Below are 18,750 nucleotides of genomic sequence, written 5' to 3' on the forward strand. Positions count from 1 at the left end.
AGAAAGGTGTCCCTGATTCCTTCTGGATCTGTTATAATTTCCCCCGCTGTATTGCGGATCAAGACAATAGATTGATTTTTCTTGTCTTGTTGTGTAATTATCCTAGCTAACAACCTGCCAGGGCGTCCAGACTCCGAAAAGTATTTTAAGCCCTTGAAGAATACTCTATGATTTGCTTTTTCTGTTATGTATTTATCCAAGGAGCAGCTGGCCTTCTGCATCTCTTCCCTGTTGTGCTCAGTAGGTTGACCGGTAAATCGCTCAGTTGTGCATACAACAACCTTGGCCAGTTCCTCCTCTTTTTTTTAAAATGTTCTCTTTACTGCAGCAATCTCACTTATGAAGACCCCCCTCAGATATGCTTTCAGGGCATCCCATGCTATATTGATGTTAGCAGAGGGGCGATTCACCTCCCAAAAGGAGGATATCAGTAATTTAGTGGGCTGAAGATTATCCATAATAGAAAACCAATATGGATTCAGCTTAAATCCTAACCCCCTATTGTCCTTGTTCTTCCCAGTGCAAACCTCAACCAGTACGGGTGAGTGGTCCGAGATTGTTCTTACCCCATATCGTATCTTACGGATGTTACTCAGATTATTCTCATTAGTAAATGCTAAATCAATTCTAGACATTGCTCTGCCGCCCCTGCTAACACAAGAGTATACTCGCTTACCTCCGCCAAGATGTTCCCATATATCCGCCAATCCTATCTCCTGGCAGAATTGTGGCAGCGGGGAAGTACATAAATTCCTCGCGCGTTCTGCATCTAATGTAAATCTATCTTTATTGGGGTCCATTACTGCATTAAAGTCCCCCATCAGAACTAGCCGGCATTCTGATCTCCCTTCAGAGAAAAGTGTTAGCTGGATCAGTGGATACATTGAGAAAGGCGGAGGTATATAAAAGAAAGCAAGGATGTAACTATGGCCATGCAGCTTACCATGCAAAAAGATAAATCTGCCCATGTCATCTATATAGGATTCAATAAGGGTAAAGTCCACAGAATTATGAATCAGAACTGAGACGCCCCTAGAAGAGCTGCTAAAAGTAGAGTGGTAAGATTGAGAATACCATCCCGTTGTCAAGCGGGACACGGTTTCTTTAGTAAGATGGGTTTCTACCATACAAATAATTGCTGGAAGATATCTTTTAAGTGCATCCATAGTAGCTTGCCTTTTGACCCTTTCCCCAAGCCCTCTGATATTCCAAGTTACAATTCTAGTGGACATCCTTCACTGTAGCAAGAAAAAAAAAAACACCACAAAAAAAGCCACACAACCCCAAGCCTGCAAGGTGGGTTCCCCCCTCCCCACTCCCCTCTCCATTGATCCGCCCGATCTAGTCAGCGAACCTCTAAACCTCCGGCCATTCTCCCTTACCCCAACCCCCCCCCCTCCCCTCCATAATGATATTGCGCAGTTTCATATGCCCATTTGCTCCATCCACTCTAGCGCTTGTTGTGGTTTTTCAAAAAATTGGACAGTTCCCTTATGAATCACTCTTAGTTTCACTGGATACTGTAGCGAATATTTAATGTCCTTAGACGCCAAACGTTTTTTAATCTCTCTAAAATTTCTTCTTTTTTCCTGGGTCTGCCGAGCAAAGTCTGGAAAAAAGAGCAGTTTAGTGCCCTGATATTCAATAGGTGTGCATTCTCTTGCTCTTTTCAATGTCATATCTCTATCAGCAGACAATAATAATTTCATTATAATTGCTCGCGGCGGCCTCCCTGGGGTAGGTTTCCCCCCTGGTATTCGGTGGGCTCTTTCTATTTGAAACATCGAGGAAAAGTAATCACTGCCAAGATTGTTCAAAACCACATCTTTAACCACCTCCCGACCGCCTAACGCACCGATGCGTCCGGGAGGTGGTTGATTTGTTCCTCCTGGACGCATCGGCGCGTCATCTCGCGAGACGCGAGATTACGTCACAGCCGGCCCGCGCATGCGCATCGCGGGCTGGCTTTTCGCAGCACAGTATTTCGTCAGCAGCCTGCCGGCCACGATCATTGGCTGGCAGGTTGCTGATTTTTAAAAAATCCAATCAGCAGCCATTTAACCCCACATATTAGTAAATATGATGGGGTTATATGGCTGCTGTGCTCCTCTGCTCCTTCTTTTGGTCGGTTGGTTCCAGCAGAGGAGCAGAGGAGCACACATCACTGTGAGTACCCACTACACCACATACTAGCCCCAGATCACCCAAATTAACCCTTTGATCACCCCTTTGATCGCCCCTGTCAATCACTAGTGAAAGGAAAAAAGTGATCAGTGCAAACTGTCACTTTTTTTTTTCACTGGTATTGACCGTTAGGTTTCAGTATAGTTTAGGCCCCTTGGTTAGGTAGTTTAGGGATCGGTTAGCGCCCAGCCCACCGCACCGCAGTCCGTTATTCGCTGATTAGCGTATCGCTAATCAGCATTTGTACTTTTATAGTATCTGGAAGTGAACAAAACTGATCACGGTCAGATCTATAATAGTACTAGTGTCACTTTAGTTCAACCTCCACCCAAAACGCAGTGTTTGCCCGATCAGGCCTGATCGGTCGCCCACACGTGCGTTCGCCCACGCCCGCCCCACCGCAGTAACAAAAAAAAATCTGTTTTGATATTTTTTATCAACCGCAGCGTCCTCCGGTACTTCGCTAGCCTCCCATTTGTAAGACAGGCTTGCTTTTTTTTTTCTTGGGTAGTCTCAGGGAATACCCCTAAATTTAGTTGCCCACATGTCTAACAGGGGGTATTCTTCTGAAGAGGCCTACAGGCTTCTGACCCAGTCGGATGAGGAGTGGGAACCCTCATCTGATGAATCCAGCGGGTCAGAATACGAACCTGTAGAAAGCAGTGGCTCTCTGACCCAAAGTTCGGACGAGGAGGCTGAGGTCCCTGATAGCAGCAGGCGTACCCGGCCCCGTGTCGCTAGACCGCAGGTTGCGCAGGATCTGCTTCAAGAGCAACAGAGTGGGGCTGGTGCTGTCGGATTACGTGGTGAGGCATACACCAGCAGCCCAGCCCTTCCTGGACCTAGTACCAACACTGCCGTAGAACATGGTGAAGTAGCGAGCACCAGAAGGGCAGTTGAAGCTGGTACGGTGGCACGTGCAGTAGTGACCCCGTCGCAGCCACCGCAAAGACGTGCCCGTAGAGCCCCTAGAATCCCAGAGGTGCTGGCAAACCCTGATTGGCAGTCCCCAACTTCAGCCGCACCTGTAGTTCCCCCTTTCACCGCCCAGTCTGGAGTTCGGGTTGAGACAGCTCAGATCGGTTCGGCCCTGGGATTTTTTGAGCTGTTCTTGACTGCGGAGCTTTTAGACTTAGTTGTGGCAGAGACAAACCGGTATGCCACACAATTTATAACCGCTAACCCGGGAAGCTTTTATGCCCAGCCTTTCCGGTGGAAACCAGTCCAAGTTTCCGAAATTAAAACTTTTCTGGGCCTCCTCCTCAACATGGGCCTGACAAAAAATCATGAATTGCGGTCATATTGGTCCACGAACCCAATTCATCACATGCCCATGTTCTCTGCTGCTATGTCCAGGACACGATTTGAGACCATCCTGCGTTTCCTGCACTTTAGTGATAACAGCACCTCCCGTCCCAGAGGCCACCCTGCTTTTGACCGGCTCCACAAAATTCGGCTCCTCATAGACCATTTCAACCTGAAATTTGCAGATATTTATACCCCAGAGCAAAACATCTGCGTAGACGAGTCCCTTATACATTTTACCGGGCGCCTTGGCTTCAAACAATACATCCCAAGCAAGCGCGCCCGGTATGGGGTCAAATTGTATAAGCTCTGTGAAAGGGCCACAGGCTATACACACAAATTTCGTGTCTATGAGGGAAAAGATCAGACCCTGGAGCCGGTCGGTTGCCCTGACTACCTGGGGAGCAGTGGGAAGACAGTTTGGGACTTGGTGTCACCCTTATTCGGCAAGGGGTACCATCTTTATGTGGACAATTTTTACACAAGTGTGGCCCTCTTTAGGCATTTGTTTCTAGAACGGATTGGCGCCTGTGGTACCGCGCGAACTAGTCGCGCGGGCTTCCCCCAACGGCTCGTTAGCACCCGTCTTGCAAGGGGGCAGAGGGCCGCACTGTGTAACGAAGAACTGCTCGCGGTGAAATGGAGAGACAAGCGTGACGTTTACATGCTCTCCTCCATTCACGCAGACACGACAATACAAATTAAGCGAGCAACCCATGTCATTGAAAAGCCCCTCTCAGTCCACGACTATAACCTCCACATGGGAGGGGTGGACTTCAATGACCAGATGTTGTCTCCGTATTTAGTTTCCCGCAGAACCAGACGCTGGTATAAGAAGGTGTCTGTATATTTAATTCAATTGGCTCTGTACAATAGTTTTGTTCTCTACAGTAAGGCTGGGAGAACTGGATCCTTCCTCAAATTTCAGGAAGAGATCATCGAGAACCTCCTGTATCCAGGAGGTTCCGTGGCCCCATCCACCAGTGTAGTTAGCCGTCTACACGAGCGACATTTCCCCAATGTCGTTGCTGGTACCTCAACCCAACCGTTACCCCGAAAAAGATGTCGTGTCTGTAGCAGGAGTGGAATAAGGCGTGACACCCGCTATTTCTGTCCTGACTGTCCTGACCACCCTGCCCTATGCTTAGGGGGGTGTTTCCGAAAGTACCACACACAGGTACACCTAGCATAGGGATCATCTCACCAGGATAGGCACACAGGGCTATTAGGGCCCATTCACTCACAGCTGCTGCAAACGTCTCCTTTCACATGGGACAAAGTGCATAACGCACTTCGCCACATCTTTGGGCGATTTGCGCTTTGCACATTGACCCATGGGGAAGGAGAGGTTTGTTCTATAAAGGTAAAAAAACAAAAAAAAAACACCAGTAAGCAAACACGTTAATGTTTAGTTCAAAAAGTTAAAGTTACATGTTCTGTTCCAAAGTTAATAAAATTATTGCGTTGTGGCCTGGTTTTTTCTTTTTTTTTTTTTTTGTCTTTTTACCTTCCAGGTGGACCAACCGATCTACTAGCTGCAGCACCGATGTGCATTCTGACAGAAGCATTGCGCCGCTGTCAGATTACACGCAAGTCGGTGTATGCGGCGCTGCAAGACGGGATTTTCTCCTCTGCAGTGACAGATACGTTTGCCAAGGCATACGAGCTGAGGAGGAGGCGGCGTTCCTATGCTTTGGCAAACACTTTGTATATATATAAAAAAAAAAAAAAAAAAAAATCCCGGCAATGATTTATTCATCCACATCGATTGATGCGAATGGAGAAATCTGGTTTGCCAGGGCATACGAGCTAAGTGGGTATGGATGTAGGGCGGAGCTCCTATGTCCTGGCAGACGCCTTTCCCCTCCATTTTTTTTTTTTGGCAGAGATTTTTTCATCCAAATTGATCGATGCGAATGAAGAAATCTGTGCCGTTCATTTTTTTCTTTCAGCCCAGAGGCTGAACGGAAAAAAAAATCTCATTACCTGTATGCTCAATATAAGGAGAATAGCAGAAACTCCTAATGCTGGCCATACATGTAATGATTGCGGAGACCCTCAAATGCCAGGGCAGTACAAACACCCCACAACTGACCCCATTTTGGAAAGAAGACACCCCAAGGTATTTGCTGAGGGGCATATTGAGTCCATGAAAGATTGAAATTTTTGTCCTAAGTTAGCGGAAAGTGAGACTTTGTGAGAAAAAACAAAAAAAAATCAATTTCCGCAAACTTTTGCGAATTTTTTTTTTTCTATGAACTTGCCAGGCCCCTCATTGGATACCTTGGGGTGTCTTCTTTCCAAAGTGGGGTCACATGTGGGGTATTTATACTGCCCTGGCTTTTTAGGGGCCCTAAAGCGTGAGAAGAAGTCTGGGATCCAAATGTCTAAAAATGCCCTCCTAAAAGGAATTTGGGCACCTTTGCGCATCTAGGCTGCAAAAAAGTGTGACACATCTGGTATCGCCGTACTCAGGAGAAGTTGGGGAATGTGTTTTGGGGTGTCATTTTACATATACCCATGCTGGGTGAGATAAATATCTTGGTCAAATGCCAACTTTGTATAAAAAAATGGGAAAAGTTGTCTTTTGCCAAGATATTTCTCTCACCCAGCATGGGTATATGTAAAATGGCACCCCAAAACACATTCCCCAACTTCTCCTGAGTACGGTGATACCAGATGTGTGACACTTTTTTGATGCCAAGGTGGGCAAAGGGGCGCATATTCCAAAGTGCACCTTTCGGATTTTGCAGGCCATTTTTTACACATTTTGATTGCAAAGTACTTCTCACACATTTGGGCCCCTAAATTGCCAGGGCAGTATAACTACCCCACAAATGACCCCATTTTGGAAAGAAGACACCCCAAGGTATTCAGTGAGGGGCATGGCGAGTTCCTAGAATTTTTTATTTTTTGTCGCAAGTTAGTGGAATATGAGACTTTGTAAGGAAAAAAGAGAAAAAAAAAAATCATCATTTTCCGCTAACTTGTGACAAAAAAAATAAAAATTCTAGGAACTCGCAGTGCCCCTCACGGAATACCTTGGGGTGTCTTCTTTCCAAAATGGGGTCACTTGTGGCGTAGTTATACTTCCCTGGCAATTTAGGGGCCCAAATGTGTGAGAAGTACTTTGCAATCAAAATGTGTAAAAAATGACCGGTGAAATCCGAAAGGTGCACTTTGGAATATGTGCCCCTTTGCCCACCTTGGCTGCAATAAAGTGTCACACATGTGGTATTGCCGTACTCAGGAGAAGTTGGGGAATGTGTTTTGGGGTGTCATTTTACATATACCCATGCTGGGTGAGAAAAATATCTTGGTCAAATGCCAACTTTGTATAAAAAAATGGGAAAAGTTGTCTTTTGCCAAGATATTTCTCTCACCCAGCATGGGTATATGTAAAATGACACCCCAAAACACATTCCCCAACTTCTCCTGAGTACGGCAATACCACATGTGTGACACTTTATTGCAGCCAAGGTGGGCAAAGGGGCACATATTCCAAAGTGCACCTTTCGGATTTCGCAGGCCATTTTTTACACATTTTGATTGCAAGGTACTTCTCACACATTTGGGCCCATAAATTGCCAGGGCAGTATAACTACGCCACAAGTGACCCCATTTTGGAAAGAAGACACCCCAAGGTATTCTGTGAGGGGCATGGCGAGTTCCTAGAATTTTTTATTTTTCGTCGCAAGTTAGTGGAATATGAGACTTTGTAAGGAAAAAAGAGAGAAAAAAAAAAATCATCATTTTCCGCTAACTTGTGACAAAAAAAATTTTTTTCTAGGAACTCGCAGTGCCCCTCACGGAATACCTTGGGGTGTCTTCTTTCCAAAATGGGGTCATTTGTGGCGTAGTTATACTGCCCTGGCAATTTAGGGGCCCAAATGTGTGAGAAGTACCTTGCAATCAAAATGTGTAAAAAATGGCCTGCAAAATCCGAAAGGTGCACTTTGGAATATGTGCCCCTTTGCCCACCTTGGCATCAAAAAAGTGTCACACATCTGGTATCGCCGTACTCAGGAGAAGTTGGGGAATGTGTTTTGGGGTGTCATTTTACATATACCCATGCTGGGTGAGAAAAATATCTTGGTCAAATGCCAACTTTGTATAAAAAAATGGGAAAAGTTGTCTTTTGCCAAGATATTTCTCTCACCCAGCATGGGTATATGTAAAATGACACCCCAAAACACATTCCCCAACTTCTCCTGAGTACGGCGATACCAGATGTGTGACACTTTTTTGCTGCCAAGGTGGGCAAAGGGGCACATATTCCAAAGTGCACCTTTCGGATTTCACCGGTCATTTTTTACACATTTTGATTGCAAAGTACTTCTCACACATTTGGGCCCCTAAATTGCCAGGGAAGTATAACTACGCCACAAGTGACCCCATTTTGGAAAGAAGACACCCCAAGGTATTCTGTGAGGGGCATGGTGAGTTCCTAGAATTTTTTATTTTTTGTCGCAAGTTAGTGGAATATGAGACTTTGTAAGAAAAAATAAAAATAAAATCATCATCATTTTCCACTAACTTGTGACAAAAAATAAAAAGTTCTATGAACTCACTATGCCCATCAGCGAATACCTTAGGGTGTCTACTTTCCGAAATGGGGCCATTTGTGCGGTTTTTCTACTGTTTGGGCATTGTAGAACCTCAGGAAACATGACAGGTGCTCAGAAAATCAGAGCTGTTTCAAAAAGCGGAAATTCACATTTTTGTACCATAGTTTGTAAACGCTATAACTTTTACCCAAACCATTTTTTTTTTGCCCAAACATTTTTTTTTATCAAAGACATGTAGATCAATAAATTTGGCGAAAAATTTATATATGGATGTCGTTTTTTTTGCAAAATTTTACAGCTGAAAGTGAAAAATGTCATTTTTTTGCAAAAAAATCGTTACATTTTGATTAATAACAAAAAAAGTAAAAATGTCAGCAGCAATAAAATACCACCAAATGAAAGCTCCATTAGTGAGAAGAAAAGGAGATAAAATTCATTTGGGTGGTAAGTTGCATGACCGAGCGATAAACGATGAAAGTAGTGTAGTGCCGAAGTGTAAAAAGTGCTCTGGTCATGAAGGGGGTTTCAGCTAGCGGGGCTGAAGTGGTTAGGTTGGTCCTCTAGCTGTCGGCCTTCGACTCCTTCTGGAAAGCCAATTATACGGACATTATTTCGCCTTGCCCTGTTTTCCAGATCCTCCAGCTTATTTTGTAATGATTGATTTTCTGAGGCCAGGAGCGCGGTTTTGGATTTTAGCGTTTCCACATCGGTTTGCAAGGAGTCGACTATTTTTTCAACTTTCTGGACTCGCTCCCGAATATTTACAAGGTCCTCTCTTATTAAGGCAATATCACTCTGCACTAAGCCCAGCTGGGTAGCCATCCCTTGCGCTAAGGTGCCGTTATTTTCCACGGCGCACAAGATTTTAGTCAAAACTGAAGGATCACCACAAATAACTGCAACAGTGAAATGCCTATATATGTTTCTTTTTTAAAGAATTTGGCCACTAAACTCTTTCACCACAAATAACTGCAAGAGTGAAGTGCGTATATATTTTTCTTTCTGTACTGAAATAGGCCACTAAACACTTTCACCACAAGTAACTGCAAGAGTGAAGTGCGCATATACTTTTCTTTCTGTACTGAAATAGGCCACTAAACGCATTTACCAAATATAACTTCAACAATTAAATGCATATATGTTTTTATTTCTGTACTGAAATAGGCCACTAAACGCTTTCACCACAAATAACTGCAACAGCATAGTGTGTATAATTTGTTTGTACTTAAATAGGCCACTAAATGCTTTCAACACATATAACTGCAGAAGTGAACTGAGAATATATATTTTTTTCTGTACTGAAATAGGCCACTAAACTCTTTCACCATAAATAACTGCAACAGTGAAGTGCGTATATATTTTTCTTTCTGTACTGAAATAGGCCACTAAGCGCTTTCACCACAAATAACTGCAACAGTGAAGTGCATATATATTTTTCTTTCTGTACTGAAATAGGCCACTAAACTCTTTCACCACAATAAACTGTAACAGTGAAGTGTGTATGTACTTTTCTTTTTGAACTGAAATAGTCCACTAAACGCTTTCACCACAAATAACTGCAACAGTGAAGTGCATATATATTTTTCTTTCTGTACTGAAATAGGCCACTAAACTCTTTCACCACAATTAACTGCAACAATAAAGTGTGTATGTATTTTTCTTTTTGTACTGAAATAGGCCACTAAATGCTTTAACCACAAATAACTGCAACAGTCAAGTTCGTATGTATTTTTCATTTTGTACTAAAATAGGTCACTAAAGGCTTTTTAACATAGTACTTGCACCCCAATAACAAGAACAAATTACTGAAATGACAGATCTGCATAATGGCTATTTGGATCCCCACTTGTAAATCACTTTTCTGGCATTGTCCCTTCTGATGTCTCTCTGTGCACTAAGATGTTGCAAAATGATTCCTCCCTATCCTTTACTTGCACTTATAAAAATGTTTTTTGAGGTTTTTTTTTCACAATGAGGTTTTTCCAAATGCTATCCCTAGCGCCTTCTCACATCTGTCCCTGCACTCAGAATGCTGGAAAATATCTGACTCTAAGATGGCCTCCGTATTTTTAGGGCTGTGACATCACAGGGCTGGCTGGATGCTGATTGGCTGCATGCATGTCAGTCTGGGGGATCCTGCCTTCACAGATTTCCTTTCTCCATGTCCTCACAGGTGCAGCAGCCATTTTAGGAAAAATGTGATTCGTAACCACGAAGCGCAAGAAAATTAGCATTTATTGCGAAACAGATTTTTCCTGAAATTCGGATCAAATTCCACTTAGTCAGCTTCAATTTGCTCATCTCTAATTCCTACATTTGCTTTTTCCTACATTAGCCATAAACGTTATTAAATATCAATAAGATGGAAGCCTTTATTAATCCACTGCCAGTGTGCCAACCAATACCACCTGCCTGCACCCCTTAAGGGGGCCAGGTCTTAATGATGACCATCCTCATCTTTTGCTGGCCTTACTTATTGAAAATCATCATTCAACGTCTCTATGTCCTAAAGAAAAGTCAGCAAGATACAGAGAGAGGAGGAGCTGGATGTTCCTGCTGACATATTTTCAACAATATTAGATGATGTGGAAAATGAGGAAAATCAGATGGCAGAAGAAGGTCTCCCACCTGTAGGGCAGTAGAGCACTGGGGTTGGAGAAGTGGCTATGCAAGAGCTGATTAATATTCAGTGTTGAATAACCTGTCAAATAACTGTCAAATAACCTGCAGGAGATTGCAGGCAAGAACAACAATAATATGCATATTGTCCCCCCACCTAACCAGCCAAACCCATACCAGCAACAGCCCTTGTTTAAAAGTGCCCCATGACCATTGACAATGAAGAAGGACTATAAAGTGTGGTCTTGATTATTAAATGAAGGGCAGCTGAGTGCCAATTGGCTGAATGGTTCTTTACCGCAGCATGGCCATAACACACCCGCAGCATGCCCGCAATTCGCCCACAGCATGACTGCTCCATGTGGCCATATCCTAAGGCAGAGTGGCCTAGGTATACCTGATTGTGCGTCACACTTGCCATCTCATCTGGCATCAACTCCGAGAGACGGTGATGCCACAGCCCAAGACAGGCGATTGGGTTCGCTTAGCTAAGGGATTCAATCTTTTGGCTCAGTTTCCCAACTGCATTGGGGCAATGCATAGCAAGCAAATCAATTTGAAGAAGCCTCCTCACTCAGGGTCCCAATTCTTCAATTATAATATTGTTTGGTAGTGCTTATGGCTGTTGCTGACAGTAACTACCGGTTTATAATGGTTGATATTTGGACCTATGGAAGCACAGCAGATGCTCGCATCTTTAGTGCTTCAAGAATGGGTGAGCGGCTTTGTGCCAACCAGCTTGCCCTGCCCAAGTCCAGAAGACTGCCGGGATCTGCTGGTCCGCCGACTCCATTTGTCATTGTGGCGGATGAAGGGTTTGCATTGACTCCCCATGTTATGCGGCCCTTCCCAAAGCGTGGATTGGATGTCATGAGGCGTATTTTCAACTACCGGTTGACTCGTGCCCGTCGATATGTTGAGTGCGCTTTCGGAATACTCTCTAGCAAGTGGAGGGTGTTTTTGTCATCCATACAGATGGATCCAGAGAATGCTACCCTGGTGATTTAAGCTTGTGTTGTTCCACACAACTTCACCAGGATTAATGAGGCTTCCTCTTCTGTTGACATGGAATTTCCTACGTCATCAGGTTTGGGTTTGGAAATGACCCTGCATTGATGACCTGGGACTGCCGGCATCGCAGTTTGGGAACTCTATGCAGACTACTTTTACAGCCCAGAGGGGTCCTTGCCATGGCAGAGGGACGCTATTCGTGGCAGTTTTTGATATCTTCTGGGCTCTTTAGTTTTTTTTATTATTTTGCAGATAGATTATGCAAACATTAACATCGTTAGTATTTTGCGTATATGGTCCAACAAATCTTCTATTACCTCATGTTCACATTACCCAAATACAGATTATGTTTCTCAAAATAAACATTTTGTTTTTTTGGGAACTAGTGTGTGTGTCTATGTGTTCCGGAAATGTGTAGAAGAACTGTAAATGTTTGGTGTATTTTAAAAATTAACACAAGCCAATTAATATTTTAGAATCAAAATTTACATTAAACATGTGGAATTCAAATACAAATCCAAGACAATGACATAAAGGATACATAAATAATAAAGAACACAAAATAGAACATTTCTGAGCATATTACATTACAGCTCAAACAGGTCTCATGTAAACAAGCCAGGATCTGTGGCCCCAGTTGCCAAACTATGCTGGTAAGTTGGCTGACCAACAGGTGGTGTAGGGTCTTGAGACCGTTGGTATGGTGGTTGGGGGGGGGATGGCCCTTAAGGTGGGTGTGGAGGCTGGTGGTAACTGCGTCCATGCTGCTGAGGGGGAATATTCAAGATTTGTCTTCGCTTGTTTGTGAGTGTATGTCTCCCTGGTAAGGGGAGGCATAAATTTTCAGGACGATGGCCAATGAAGCCACACATTCATTATGCTTGTCGGTAGGGACCTGCTTCAATAAAGGAGCAAGGCCCAAAAATATTGCCTCTTTATGCTCATCACTCCTCCTCTGGGCAAGGAATTCAATGACTCGGGCATCTATCATCTCCCGAGTCGGTTGCCCAGAGGAAGAGTGAGGGACATAGGGCGGCGCCTGGCCTGCGGCTGCTGGACTGTTTCTGGGCTTCGTGGTGATAGGGTGGGCTGGGCCAGTGATGGCTGGTCAGGCTCCTCTGCTGGCGTTGGGGCAGGACTACTTGCCAGGGAGAAGACTGCCAGTGTGTCACTTTGGCCCGTCTCCGAGTCCTCTGTGTCTCCCAGACTGTCCACAGTACTGTATTAAAAAATTACATGAAAACATATATTACATCATTTGCCTATTACATTTCAAAAGTACTTAATGTTTTCTAAATAAAAACAGCTGTGTGTGTACTAGATATACAGTAAGCATGCATACATCACATATTTGTGACAAATTTTGGATTATCACCTTCAATGTGAATTAAAAAAAAAAAAAAAAAAAACATAACCTTTTTTTTTTATTTGGTCACAATGCCAAATGTGAAACTATTTTTAAAACATTATTTGTCGTTTGGATCTGTACAGCACAAAACGAGGTATACACATTCAAGGACCAAAAGCAGTGCTGATATTCTGTCCGTCTCTTCTGTATCTGGCCTGCTTCTACCATCCTAACATCCTTATGTAATGAAAACCGAAAAGAACATAATTTCCAGAAAAACAACATGGACCAGGCATCACAAGGCCATGGTGGTAGTAGTAGTTACAAATCAGCTGGCCGGACACAGTTGGAACTTCATTATACTCTATTATAAGTGGATTATGTATGTGTCATTTTATATAGTTGAACTTTTATGAATCCATGTTGTGGTTTGTTAGCCAACATTAAAACTATGTAAATGACAATTACAGTACAGAACGAGTACCAAATCCTAAAACCACCATAATAAAGTTAGCATGTATGTTCCAAAAATTATGACCAAAACAAAACATACGCAAATGACTACATTATTCAGGGCCACAAAAAGGCAACAGGGTTTGTCCAACCTTTTCATATTTATGACCTATCCACAGGATAGGTACACAGGATCATATTGGTGGGGGAACAACAGCCGGCAACCACAATGATCAACTACATGAGGAGACAATGCTGCAGGGCGCACGGGCCATCTCCCTTCTCGATTCCTGCTCTGATTGCAGACATCTATTTGACTTGATCTTGAAAATAGTGCCACATAGGTAAAAAAGAGATACATGAGGCGGCATGTGCGCTCTGCACGTGTCGTCTCATCATACAGCTTATGTCACGGCTGAGGATGGGGAAAATCCTCAGCCGTGCAATGCCAGATGATGTTAGGCTGCTCGGCCAGGAAAACAGGATTAGGGAGCAGGACACCTCCTAACGCGTCCCTAACCTGACCCTAACTCCTAGCTGCATGGGCCGACCTTTAAGGTAGGAGGACCCATGCTCAGGTACCTCGGATCCCTAACTCACCCTCCGTCCGGTCCCTGGGCTAGGAGTCAGGGTAAGACGACCTACTCCTCCTAGGCACGGAGGAGCGGGAGTCTCAATGGCCAAGCTGCTGGGAAAAGGGGGACACATACAGCCTTACGGGTATGGCAGGCGAACTAGTAGTTCCAACAACCTGCCACAGCCTTGCTGACTGGATCCTTGTGCAAACAGGAATCCAGAACCGTAAGCTGCACAAAATCACAAGGAAGGTCCCAACAGAACATCACATACAACATCACACACAAGAAGACATAAACATAATGACAATATCTTTATGACCACAGGGGTGGCTCTCACTGGCAGGTAGAAAACACAGGAGGCTGCTCCAGCTAAGCATGGCTGAAGCAACCCTCAGACCTGTGCTAACAGTGAGGCTATATAGGCCAAGAAGCCACACCCCACAGTCGGACACACCCAGTGACACACACACACACTGGGAAGGGAGTTAACCCTTCCAGCACCAGGGAAGGGAAAACACAACTTAAAGGGGAAGTGACCAAACAACGAACACACTGTGGCTGTTGCCGCCGGCAACGACATGGGTGGCACTCATGTCCTGGGAGTCAGCCCGAAGGCCGGGACACTGCCAACACATGTACACAACGACCAAACGTTGCCACGGGCAACCACAGTGAGGGGAAGATGTAAGTGCACACCACACATAACACAGAGTGCACACAGACATACAAAAGTGCATACAAACGCGCACACAACTCCAAGGGAACCGTACACATACCTGTTGTCCGCGGCAACCGCACCTGAGGCTAACAACATTATGCCTCCAGCTGCGGTTGACACTACAACCCAAACCGCGGGCAACTGTATGCGGCTCCCAAGGAGTCACGGCCATAAACATGGTCGTGACAGCTTATCATCGGTGGTGGCTGGTGTTACTACAACACAAAAATGATTTGCATCACCTACACAAAGGATAGGTCATCAATAGTACAATGCTACACAACCCCTTACATTCTTTACACTATGGGTAACCAAGATTAGGAAATAATAACCAGCAAATAAGGTTTTTGACACACCAAAAATACTTACGGCCTCAATTCGAATTTCTCTCCCCCCTTAACGTCTGGCACGGGCCGCTGTACCATTAGCTAGGCAGGGTCCGCGGCAGCAGATTGGTTCTTCCCCCCTCATGCCCCCCATGCCCGTACTGGCCCTTGTCATGTTGCGGCGCACTCACCTCAGCGTCCTGCTTGCGGTCTCCTCCGCTGTCTGCCCGTGCTGCAGGTGGCCGGCTACTGTGTGGGCTCCCCCTGGTGGCTGCTGGAGTCAATGCAGTCCATGGTGAGCAGTGTTGGATGATGTGTTGGCTCCATCTAGTGGCCACCAGGAGTTCTGACCACAAAAAAAAAAAAAAAAGAGAATGAAAAAAAAAAAGTGTGTAAAAAAAAAAAAAAAAAAAAATGTGTATAAAAAAAAGGGGAATAATTATAAGAGTATAACTCATGCTTGATTGATGGAGTTTAGGGAGGGGGCGATATACTTGTTCAGTGCTAGTTAGAGGATCTCTGTATTGTTGGTCGCACGCCTCTACGCTTGGCGCTATGACGTACGCGAGGATCTTACATGTGATTTTATTCCAGGATTTGTCTCGTCCTTCTTCATACACATTCTGCACCTTGTTCAACCATCAGGGTACAGTATGGCAGTAGCTATGTCGTGGTACTATTCCAGTCTCTCCTTCTGGTAGTGGGTCAGTTGTGCCACGGTCAGACTCACCATTCACCGGGGTGTTCTAGGTTCAGCTATCGCTTCTCCTTGGCTCAGGTTCTCTCGTCCTTTTTCACTCGTATTCTTCACAGTTGCATGGGTCTTGGCCTACTCACAGCCACGTCACATCGTTCCAGTGTCGGTTGACAGTCAGGAGTTGATTTATGCATACTGTATCCACAGGGTATGTCACGTGCTTCAGACATAGTGGAGGCTTCGGTCGACGAGAACCCCGCCAGGATGTCAGAAGGGGGCAGTGTGTCGTCTCTTCGCACTTGGACCGTCCCTAGGCTGATGTTGGAGTTGTCCAGACGGGGTATTTCGTATCCCGCTTCTGCTAGGAAGGCTGAGTTATACCGGTTATTGGTCGTTAACTCAGGCCCTCAGCAGCAGGAAGAAGTCTCCGCAGTCACTGTTCAGAACTCGCTGACACAAATTCATCTGTTGTTGAATAACTTGACTTCGTCTGTCACGGATGTGCAAACCAGGTTGCAAGCGGTTGAGTCTCGTTGTTTTGCCGCTACTCCGCATACCATCGATGCCGCTGTTCCATCCACATCTACGGCGACAGGGGCAGGTATACCTGTGACAGCGCCCAGTATTATGCCAGCACATTTTGTTCCTGCCAATCTAAAGAAGGACATCCTGGAAGGTAGAGACGTCAATCTAGCATCCTTACTGGTCGCTACCCGGGATCTTTCTGATAGTAGGGTAATTGCCTGTGGGGATGTGTCAGTGATGCTAAAAAGGCCGAGACCACAGGCTGAACCGCAAGCTCACAGTACCTGAATTTGTGCTCGCATTTAGTTTGTATAGAGACGTAATCTGTTCAGTTCGTCCCGAGAGAAGGGAAGAACTTGATTTGTACTTGTTCAGGTTAACGGAATTGGGGTACAAGTATGGTGGTAGTTCTTTCTACGACTACCATGGTTCTTTCTCGGCCAAGGCAGCTGCCACATTAAAGGGGTTGTCCGGGTTCAGAGCTGAACCCGGACATACCCTTATTTTCACCCCGGCAGCCCTCCTGAGCCTGGCATCGGAGCATCTCATGCTCCGATGCGCTCCCGTGCCCTGCGCTAGATCGCGCAGGGCACAGGCTCTTGTGTTTTCAATAACACACTGCCGGGCGGTAACTTCCGCCCAGCAGTGTGTTCGGTGACGTCACCGGCTCTGAGGGGCGGGCTTTAGCTCTGCCCTAGCCGTTTTACTGGCTAGGGCAGAGCCAAATCCCGCCCATCAGTGCCGGTGACGTCACCGGGCTGCCTGTCAGCCCCATGGAGAGCCCGGTATGTCACCGGAACTCAGAAAAATGCCTTTGCCCTGCGCGATTTAGCGCAGGGCAAAGGAGAGCATCGGAGCATGAACTGCTCCGATGCTCATGTCAGGGGGGCTGCCGGGGTGAAAATGGAGGGATGTCCAGGTTCAGCTCTGAACCTGGACAACCCCTTTAAGTCAGTTCCAGTTTATTACTAACTGGGCCAACATTGATACGGAGATTTTTTGTAGGCATTTCGCCGGGCTTAAGGCACCATCATGCTCCCTGTGCCAATCAATTGACCATTCCACGGTGTGGTGTCATAAGGCTGCTCAGAGTGAAGGGTCTAGTTCTACAGGTCCTGTTTCCGGCCCGTCCGATTTACACAAATACTCTGGTTTAGTTGACAAGCTGGGTAGACCCATCAAACTACTCGGCAGGTCACAGATTTGTAACAATTTCAACTATGCATCCTGTAAATTCAGTCAGTGCCGCTTGCTACACATATGTACTAACTGCTTCAGAGCCCACCCTAAAGTAGTCTGTTCATTAAAAGCAGATAATAATTACACGTGTGTTGTTAATATAGTTCGGTTGCAGCAGTTCCTACGCAGGTACCCTGACCCAGGCTTTGTGGAGTTCCTTAGTACAGGATTCACGGTTCGGTTTCCACACTGGGATGGTGGCCCTTCCAGATTCCACACACGAATGCAGGAACCTACAGTCCGCTGACCAACACCCGATGTCTTCGATAGGTTAATAGCAGCGGAATTAGTCAAAGGTTTCCTGATAGGCCCTTTTTCATCATCAACCTTTGATAGGTGGAGAATCAGCCCGATAGGAGTCGTGTTTGGCAAATTCAGTAACAAAGAGAGGTTGATTATCGACCTGACCGCCCCGCATGGTACCTCTATACCTAGCATCAACTCTCTCATTCCATCAGAAGAGGTTAGCATGAGATATGCCACCATAGATCAAGCCATCGTTCTTATCTTACAGTTAGGTCCCAGCACCATCCTTTCTAAAGCCGATATTGCAGATGCCTTCAAATTACTACCGATCAAACCGTCCCTCTGGCAATGGTATGGCATCAAATTGAGGGGCTTAATTATTTTGCTTCCAATCTCACATTCGTGTCTAAGAGTAGCCCGTGGCTATTTGACCAATTAGCCAAGGCTCTCCACTGGATTTTAGTCCATGAATTCCACTGTAGCAATGTTATTCACTACCTGGATGATTTTTTAATTGTTGAGCGTCCTGACGCTCCCCCCCCAAAGACCTTCATTTGCTACTGGAGTGTTTCATACAATTGGGGGTTCCTGTCTCTCCCAAGAAAGTGGAAGGTCTCTCCGCAGTCATCACATTCCTTGGTATAGTCTTGGACACCCAGAACATGGTTGCCAAGGGACAAATTACAGAGAATCAGGGAAGCCGTTCATAATTTCACATCTACTAGAGTGGTTAAAAAAGTTCAGCTACAGTCCCTGTTAGGTATTCTGAACTTTGCGATGCGCATAATTCCGCAAGGTAGGGCATTTGTATCTCATTTACTTTCACTCCTTCCTACAGTCCCTTCCCAGGATAGCAGCATAGGTCTGGACGATATGGTCATGGATGACTTGAACATGTGGGATCAATTTCTCACGCAATGGAATGGCATCTCG

The sequence above is a fragment of the Bufo gargarizans genome, chromosome 3 (assembly GCF_014858855.1).
Source record: "Bufo gargarizans isolate SCDJY-AF-19 chromosome 3, ASM1485885v1, whole genome shotgun sequence".
In the NCBI taxonomy this organism is placed as follows: domain Eukaryota; kingdom Metazoa; phylum Chordata; class Amphibia; order Anura; family Bufonidae; genus Bufo; species Bufo gargarizans.